This window comes from Aedes aegypti, unplaced genomic scaffold (assembly GCF_002204515.2).
Source record: "Aedes aegypti strain LVP_AGWG unplaced genomic scaffold, AaegL5.0 Primary Assembly AGWG_AaegL5_hic_scaff_75_PBJ_arrow, whole genome shotgun sequence".
Lineage (NCBI taxonomy): Eukaryota > Metazoa > Arthropoda > Insecta > Diptera > Culicidae > Aedes > Aedes aegypti.
The window spans coordinates 124,286-132,881 of NW_018736448.1; the positions used below are offsets into that span (position 1 = coordinate 124,286).

The following is an 8,596-nucleotide window of genomic DNA, read 5'->3' on the forward strand; positions in this document are numbered from 1 at the left end:
CGTTAAGAATTCTCTGAGCGATGAGGGTTTCAGTATTTTTGCTTTCACTCAGAACTATACGGGTTAAATCAACCCAAAATTGAGTATATTTCTTTAATGGAATTAAAGACAAACTACCTAGTGAGCACCTAGGAAATTTAGGCTCCTCATCTTGCAGGTTGAAGCGTCCATCTAGCGAATAGGGAGTTCGATCCCCACAGGATCAATTTCAATTTGGGCATTCCTTAGCCGAATGGTCAGAGTACGCAGCTACAAATCAAAGCCATGCTGAAGGTATTTGGGTTCGATCCCGGTCGGTCCAAGGATCTTTTTGTAATGGAAATTACCTTGACTTCCCTAGGCGAAGAGTATCATCGTACCTGCAATACGATATACGAATGCGAAAAAGGCAACTTTGACAAAGAAAGTCCTCAGAATAACTGTGGAAGTGCTCATTGAACACTAAGCTGAGAAGTAGTCTCTGTCCCATTGAGGACATAATGCCAAGTAAAAGAAGAAGAAGAACAAATTAAGTGCAATAAAATAGAAAAGTAATCCATCTCGCATCTCTGTTTTTGAACTATTTTGTATTCGTATTTCACAAATATTGCATTGCCCCTTGATTCAACAATGATTTTCGCTACTTACCACTTCGTGTCGTATGCGGCTCCCTCAAATGTTTTGGATGAAACAGGTAATGGTACTGGAGTTTTGTTACCCTCAAACAAGCTTTCATTGATTCGCTTCGATGACTCTTCTTTGATACTTTTTCCAATCTATGGAAGAAATGAGAAGATGGAACAAGATAGGAACTCATTTTTGCCTCTGAGACTGAAAGTTAACTTAAGCAACTTCAAGCATTTCCAACTAACATAAGCCCTCAACCTATAATAGTTGACGAGAAGCGGAATGATAGTAGCGAGAGCCGATTTGCGTGGACAATGTTCAAATTTGACTAGCTGTTACTTTATGCTCGTTTAAGTAATGGACCAATGCACGAGTTCATTATTTGACGTTTTAGCGGTGCCGTGTTATTTATGTGACCATGGCAACGAGTGAACACGGGGGCAACAAGAGCAACACGCACACGCCACAATTAAGAAGTTTTATAAATAAATTCCAAGTAACCATAATGATAATAAATCTTCGAGCTGTTTAGTAGAATACCTATAAGTAGATGAAAAAACCGAATTCAGTACTATACCATTTAATTCCACTAGAGTTACTCTCGTGGAATTAAATGGTACATTTCTAAATTCGGTTTTTTCATCTAGTAGGACGGACCTGGTGTAGTGGTTAGAACACACGCCTCTCACGCCGAGGACCTGGGATCGAATCCCATCCCCGAGATAGTCACTAAATATTTCAGTGACGACTTCCTTCGGAAGGGAAGTAAAGCCGTTGGTCCCGAGATGAACTAGCCCACGGCTAAAAATCTCGTTAATAAAGATAGAAAAAAAAAAAAAAAAAAAGTAACCAGAAAGTTTCAGAAAGGCTTCAGATGGTTCGTTACCAGTTGTTTCGACATATGACATGATTAATCATGTTTTGTACAGATGAATAGGTGAGCTTAAAATTTAGGTTACATGCATTGTATACTCACCTTTGTAGATTCAGATAGTGTAGCTCCTGAATCCTTCCCGCTAACAGAAACTTCATTACTTGACAATCTAGAAAATGCAGAGTGAGTGAAAAAAAAATCTTAAAAATGGCTAAATCTGTCAAGTTTAAGGAGGGGTCAACGAGCATGAAGTTTGTATGGAAAGTATCGATATAATTTATGAGAATAACAGTCCCTCTATATAAGGATGTAGTAGACGAATTGATGTAATTTGGTTTTATTTGAAGATTCTCCGATAATGAAGAGACTGCAACGAATCAGAACTATCTTCGTTCAGACACAAAACAGTTGTTCCTAAGGAAACTTAAATGCTGGTTAAGGTGAAGATAAATAGAAGCCAATCCTCAAAGAGCACAAATCTGGAGAACTAAACATCCACTTAAGGTTAAAACCTAATAGATTGGTCACTCGGTGGTGGTGACCAATCAATTAAGTTTTCAGCTGTAACGGACGTTCTGTTCTCTCGAAATTAGTGCTTGGCGAAAATTTGTGGTTTGGCTTCGTTTTGTCTTCACCTTAACCCGTAAAGAAATTCTTAGCTTAGCTTAGACTGAAGATGCACAAAGAGTCAACTGTAAGTTAGGCTGGGATTGGCCAAAATCTTCTTCAGTGGGCATAATTCAGTGTCTCTATTTATACAGGACCAATAACGGCACCGTCCACGTCATTGTAGTCAGGTATGATTGAGGGAAGGAATGTGCGTAGCCTTTGCTATTTGGAGACCATGTTTACCTCAGCACCTCCACAAAGGTTACTGGGAGGAATGTTTGTTCATGGGAAGGATCGTTGGGTAACAGGATTCACTGTGATAAGCGATTATACCATGATGAACAATTATTTGTGAGTAATAAACATGCCAATAAACATAATATTTTCAATTGATATGAAAAAATTCAAGTAGGGGGACATGGGGCAAAAGTGCCATCTCTAATTTCACGTGGTTCAAATCAATTTTTTGATGTTTAACGCAGGATAAGAATAAATTGAGTCTTAATTGAGGGTTGTGTAAATATTACAGGTAAGAAATTTTAGTACAAAAAATTAGAAAAATGTCTTTAACTCACCAACGCGAAAAATGCAAAATATTATAAGAATGTGAGAATGTAATTGTTTAATATAGCTGTGAGGAATTTTTATCGAAAAAGTCCTTTCGACATTAAGTTTTACATATATAAAAACAGTATGTTTTATGGGGCAAGAGGGACACTGCAATTTTCTCATATAAAACACTGCGGAACAGTGTCTCTAGCATCAAAATGCCTCTATTTACTTAATTAAGGGTTGCTGGATCCATTGCCGTTTTCAGAAATATCCTAGCACGTCTAGTTTTTGAGATATTGGTTGTTGAAAATGCAAAAATTGACTATTTCAGACAACTTGCATGCAAGTTTGCCAGCTTCTAAGGCAATTTATTTGCTTAATTTGCCACAGAATTCAAACTTCATGTGTATAACAATACTTATCATCAAAATTTATAATACTCTTGATGCGGAAAAGTTATTTTTTGATGGTTTAGGAAAGTATTGTATTTTGCCATATAAGAGAAACGAGGAATTTTGTATGGAGACTGCAAGCATGTTGAAAAAATCGGTTTAAACTAAATTTTATCGTGAAATTTCAAACAAAATACATCTAAAATGAAAGTTTAAGTCCTCTTTTGCATGCTTGGTGAATAAGATCACAAACAATTTTTATAAAATATACTTCAAATTTTAAGTAAACATCAATAAAACCAATGTTTTATACAACTTTGGCGACTTGTAACGTGCAGGGAAATTTCTGAGAACGGAATAAGATTCAGCAACCCCAAATCTACCAGAGACACATTTTTGTTGCGCTGTGAAATCAAATGAACTTTTATTTTTCTTGTTTAATATTGCATTAAATCAATGTTTCCTACTAAATAAAATCAAAATAAACCATCTTGGACATTCAAAATTGTTTCTGAAATTTTTTTACTATTATTGTTACAGTCAAATAAGATGAGAACTAAATTAATTTCGTTAAATTACTTTTTAATTCTAAGTCAACTTTTATCCCTCAGTTTTTATCTTTACTTACTCTAAAATTTATCGTTTAGGCGGGGAAATAATAATATACAAAATTTGTGGCATTTTGCTCTGGTGGCCTTCTTGCCCCATACGAGTGGCACTCTTGCCCCGTGCCTCGTTTAAAAACCTCATAACAAGAGACATTTTCAAAAATATCAAATCATCATGTTTTTCTTATATTTTTGAAATCTATCGATAACATCATTTAGAATAAGAGATGAGCTTGCCCCTATACTGGAATAATCTTCAAAAATTGTGCTAATCAAGCATTATTTGAACCTATATATCTTAAGGTGTCCTTCTTGCCCCCAGCCCCCCTAGAAAAAAATAATGTCTACACTTTAAGCGACGAAACATTTTTTTTGAACAATTAGTTAAAACGCAACATTCTTTCAGCTGACAGGACGAAAGCATGTGTTATCGTATTTACACATATGAAAAGGAAAAAAAACTCGATTGGTCCAGAGCACTCTTATTCTGACACTTATAGTGACGAACCATTCGAAGTTTGTTGTAAGTTCACTTTCATTTTGCAAATCTACACTTATGGTGTCAAACCGAAATATAATCCACAAATCCAGTATTAGTGATCTTTTGTAGAAACGTATCAGTTGCCAGTATGATTTACACTCTGTCGTCTATTCTTCACATATTTAATCAATATTAAAATAAACTGTCCTTATTTAGTTTTAAATATCATGAAATAAAAAAGAAATTTTTATTTCACTGGGAAACCCTACAAATATTCATGGCTGTAAAAATGCCTCATCACTGTTCATCCATTCAATGTAAACTGTTTAAATGTTACGTGTTTATTGTTGTGTTTGTTTTTTTTCTTGTAAGAGATAAATAATATGATAGAAGCGTTCGCTACCAGGAGGTTCCGGAAATGAGTCTCTTGGTGTGGAGGATAGTGGTGGGCCATTCAAAAATGAAAAAGACAAAAAAATGTGCACGCTCCACCACAATGAAAGTATCTCATAGTTACGTCGAATCTGGAGGGTGTCTTCGGTGCAATAATTCCTTGTAACTCGAGGCACAAGTGCACCAAATGCGTCGAGATGCATCGATGCAAACCTGCATGTTATCGAACTTTCTCGGTACCATAAAATGGGGTGGAGTTGATCACTTTCGAGCGATTATGTTCTATAATCCCTAATAGGATGCATGTATTATCATCCAAATATTTTTAAAACCTGTACTTATTGGATGTTTATCGAATTATACAAACGAAATATTTACGAAATGTTATCATCATAACAAAAACATATTTCAGAAATCAAAAAGTGGAATTTTTGATTCCGGAGTGAAGTTGGTCAATTGCTGCGACAGGTTTCCTAAAATAAAGAGACATGCTATTTACTAAATTTGGGGTCACTGATCCCGAATCAAATCTCAAAAATCTTACAACAAATCGATCAATTTCAGAATTGAATATTGTGAATTACAGAATACACCACATTAAACGCCTCAGGGTATGCAATTTTCTTTGAAATTTGCAACGCGCTCACAAAAAGAACATATTTTTTATCTGAAAATGAATTTTTATCCTCAATGCAAATTTAAAACTGATTTCACAGAACATATCTGGAAAGTATGAAACAGTTTATTAAAATGTTTTCTTTATATAGCCTTGGCAATAGTCGAATTTTTGGAGTAGAACCCTTCAACAGTTCATCGAACATTTCCTTAAAAATCTGTTTTTTTTTTCATGGTATAACAATATTGATCGACGATTCGAATTTACATACATCAAGAGCAGCTATTAGGTAATGCGATATCACAGAAGTTGTGATGATTGAAAACCGATCATAGCTTTCTTGGCTGCTTATAAACGTTGTTACGGGAATGATCAACTTCTCCCCAATGATCAACTACACCCCGAATTACGGTCCTCTACAACTTCTGTGATAGTCCAATTTAGGGTGAAGCGCGTAATAGAATGCCTGTATCAACTAATTAACAGAAAATCAAAACTTTGTCCAAAGAACGAGCTTCTGATCTTCAAACAAATGTTTGGGCCGTGTTACCATTGGAGCATAAAATCTTTATTAAGGACATATCTTCTTGAGTACCAAAATGGCCTCTAATATGGCACCTCACTCCCCCCCTCACTTTCCGCTCCCTCCTCCCACGCTTCTCACAGTGTTTTCGAGAGCGATCACAAAAAATGATTATTTGAAGTTACTATGTCACAAGTGTTGCAAAACATTTTTATGCGTGAGAAAAACAATGTACGACGCAATTTTACAGCAAAATTGAATATTGGATATTATACAGTACAATTGACTGTATAATTCAAATGTATACTGATGGCAACTTTCTCCGTCCGTGAGAAGCGAGAGAAGAGAGGAGAAAACTGCCAAAAAATAAACAACACACGCATGGTGTGAAAAATGCTAACCGTATTAAAATAGTCCGTTTGTGGGCTTCGTGGCCGAGCGGTTAGCGGCGTCAGTCGTTTAGGCGTATTGTGTAACGAAGCGTGGGTTCGATTCCCGCTCCAGTCGGAGGAAACTTTTCGTCAAACGAAAAATTCTTCACTGGGTTGTTGTCCGTTGCCTATTGTTAGTGATTGTTTAGTCTGTGCAGCCTTTGGCTGAAGAGGATGTAAATTGTCTTTTAAAAATTGTAAAATTAGCTAGAGATGAAGCATGAGCATGCAAACAAAAATAAATAATGAAAACCTCATTTCTTCAAAATGTAACATTAAGAACAATGTTTGTAAAACACAATTAGTACACAACACAGAACACATTAAAAGCTGCTGGATGGTTGCGTTATGAGGAATTGTCGCGAGTTTCATAGAGGACGGCTGATGAAACCAATACTGGAAATTCTATTCCCGCTGCACTTGCACCACTACAGATTTAATTGACTATGATTTCCTCTGCACGACTGACACAAACAACTCCGGTCACTTTCATCACACAATTAGCGAACTTCTGAACTCAACCTTATCTTGTCAGAATGGTAAGTAACAGTAGGTTCACAATATAAGACTTCCTAGGCGTCGAAATTTCTGCTTTTTATATCAGATTTGTATCAGGTATCAGGGAGCGTTATCGTAAACGACCCACGAGACCGTCGACGAGGGGGACAATGGACCAAAGGAGTAAGAACGGGTCAAAATAAAATTTTAAATATCTTATCTTTCTTATCGAATATGCTTTCCACACTCAAAACTAAAAATAGCGCTGCTTCAACGCAGGCAAAATGACAAATAGCAGAGAATTTCTCTGCAGAATGACAGAGAGGCAGGTGGGAAGTAGTCATTAATTACTAAAATTTAGTAATTCTGTGATGTGCGCATCGGCGCATTGGCGAAAGCTAGCGGTGGTAATCCTTCTTGAACACTGTCTTGGGAAAAAAAACCTCTTAGGAAGTCACATCTTCTTTTGTTTTTTTCACTAAACATGCTTGCAACTACAAATTAAAGTAAGGGTGATTCTCTGAATTCACAACTTCCTTCCAAAAAAGTGGGATTTAAAACTGTCACTAAACGTGGCAAAAATAGATGAAAGGACGTTTCTCCGGAATGCGCGCTTTCTTCCAAGGGTGAAATGGATAATGTTGATAATTGCATCGAAATTAGCAATCAGTTCGATGCACTAGAAAAATTTTCCGAACACCAAATCGAAGCAGTCTCTAGCCCAGTCTCTTTGAATCAAGTGAGGAAGCAAAGAGTGCCGCCTATCGTGGCCAGTTGTTCCGAATTTGGGGGATTTAGGCAGGAGATCGTGAACTCCATTAGGAGAATCAAGGTTTCCTTCCAAATTGCAAAGAAAGGAGACTGTCGCGTTTTGCCGGAAACTCTTAAAGATCGCGAAGTTCTTCTCAAACATCTTGAAGAGAAGAAGCACAATGTTTTACTTATGACGACAAAACTGAACGTTTGTTCAAAGTTGTCTTGAAAGGTCTCTCAAGTGACTATAAATCACCTGAAGAGATCAAAAATGGAATAAATTATTATTATTATTTCTTTATTAGAGAGACTTTCAGCCCTTGGCCATATGGAATAAATGATTTACTTGGATTTTCCCCAGTCCAAGTAATCATTATGAAGAGGGGAACCCAATCTGGCATTGTTCGGAAAGGGCTTTCTCAAAAATATTATTCAGTTCACTTTAACAAAAAAGAACTAAATAATATTAAAGCTTTAGAAAAAGCAAGACTTATGTTCGATGTCCTTGTGACATGGGAACATTTCCAGAAACCTGGAGGAAATTACCAGAACCCCACTCAGTGCCGTTGGTGCCAAAAGTGGGGTCATGGTACAAAATATTGTCGCATGGATGCTAAATGCATGATTTGTGGAGGTTCTTCTCATGCCAAGGACGTCTGTCCAGTGAAGGAAGATACCGATAAGTTCTCATGCGCCAATTGCAAGGGAAATCATAAATCCAATTTTTGGTCATGCCCTTCGCGCAATAGAGTCATTGAGGCTCGTGCCAGGCTGATGAAAGATAATATCCGTTACAATAACGGTCGTTTCCGGAATTTGTCTGGTAGAGCATCAAACAAAGCTCATTTTTCAGTTAACGATCGCTTGATTAGGAATCATACCCATCAGGGAGATCATAATCATGCTCATTCACAAACTAATTTTAATCCGTCGGGTAGCCGTTCGAATCGTTCCATGAGTACTTATTCTACTTGTTTCAAATCAAATGGAAAAAACCCTACTGCCACAAGTAACTCCTACTCAGCTTCTTCGTCTACCAAAAATTCTAATGGGAAATCATCATATGTACCCACTTCAAGTGATATGTCTGCCTCTGATTTTAATTTTCTAACTGAACAATTGAATCTAATGATTGATGCAATGTTCAAAGCCACCACTATGACTGAAGCAGTCCAAGTTGGTGTATAATTTACTAATCAAATTGTTATTGGATTACGTTTTACTAATGGATCCAAAAAATAATTTAAATATTTTAAATTG

The 8,596-nt window shown here is 36.6% G+C and overlaps 1 long non-coding RNA gene across 3 annotated transcripts; it reads right to left on the reverse strand.

Annotated features, from left to right (window-relative positions):
- Positions 1–605: 605 nt before the first annotated feature.
- Positions 606–6,683, reverse strand: LOC110681371. 3 transcript variants are annotated; one of them, XR_002503181.1, is made up of 3 exons: positions 6,608–6,683; positions 1,583–1,649; positions 606–755 (listed from the first exon to the last, which is right to left on the reverse strand). It is a non-coding gene; the product is annotated as an uncharacterized LOC110681371 (long non-coding RNA). The 3 variants fall into 3 exon arrangements; XR_002503180.1 differs by having other exon boundaries at positions 6,555–6,657; XR_002503179.1 differs by having other exon boundaries at positions 6,483–6,657.
- Between the last annotated feature and the right edge of the window lie 1,913 nt (positions 6,684–8,596).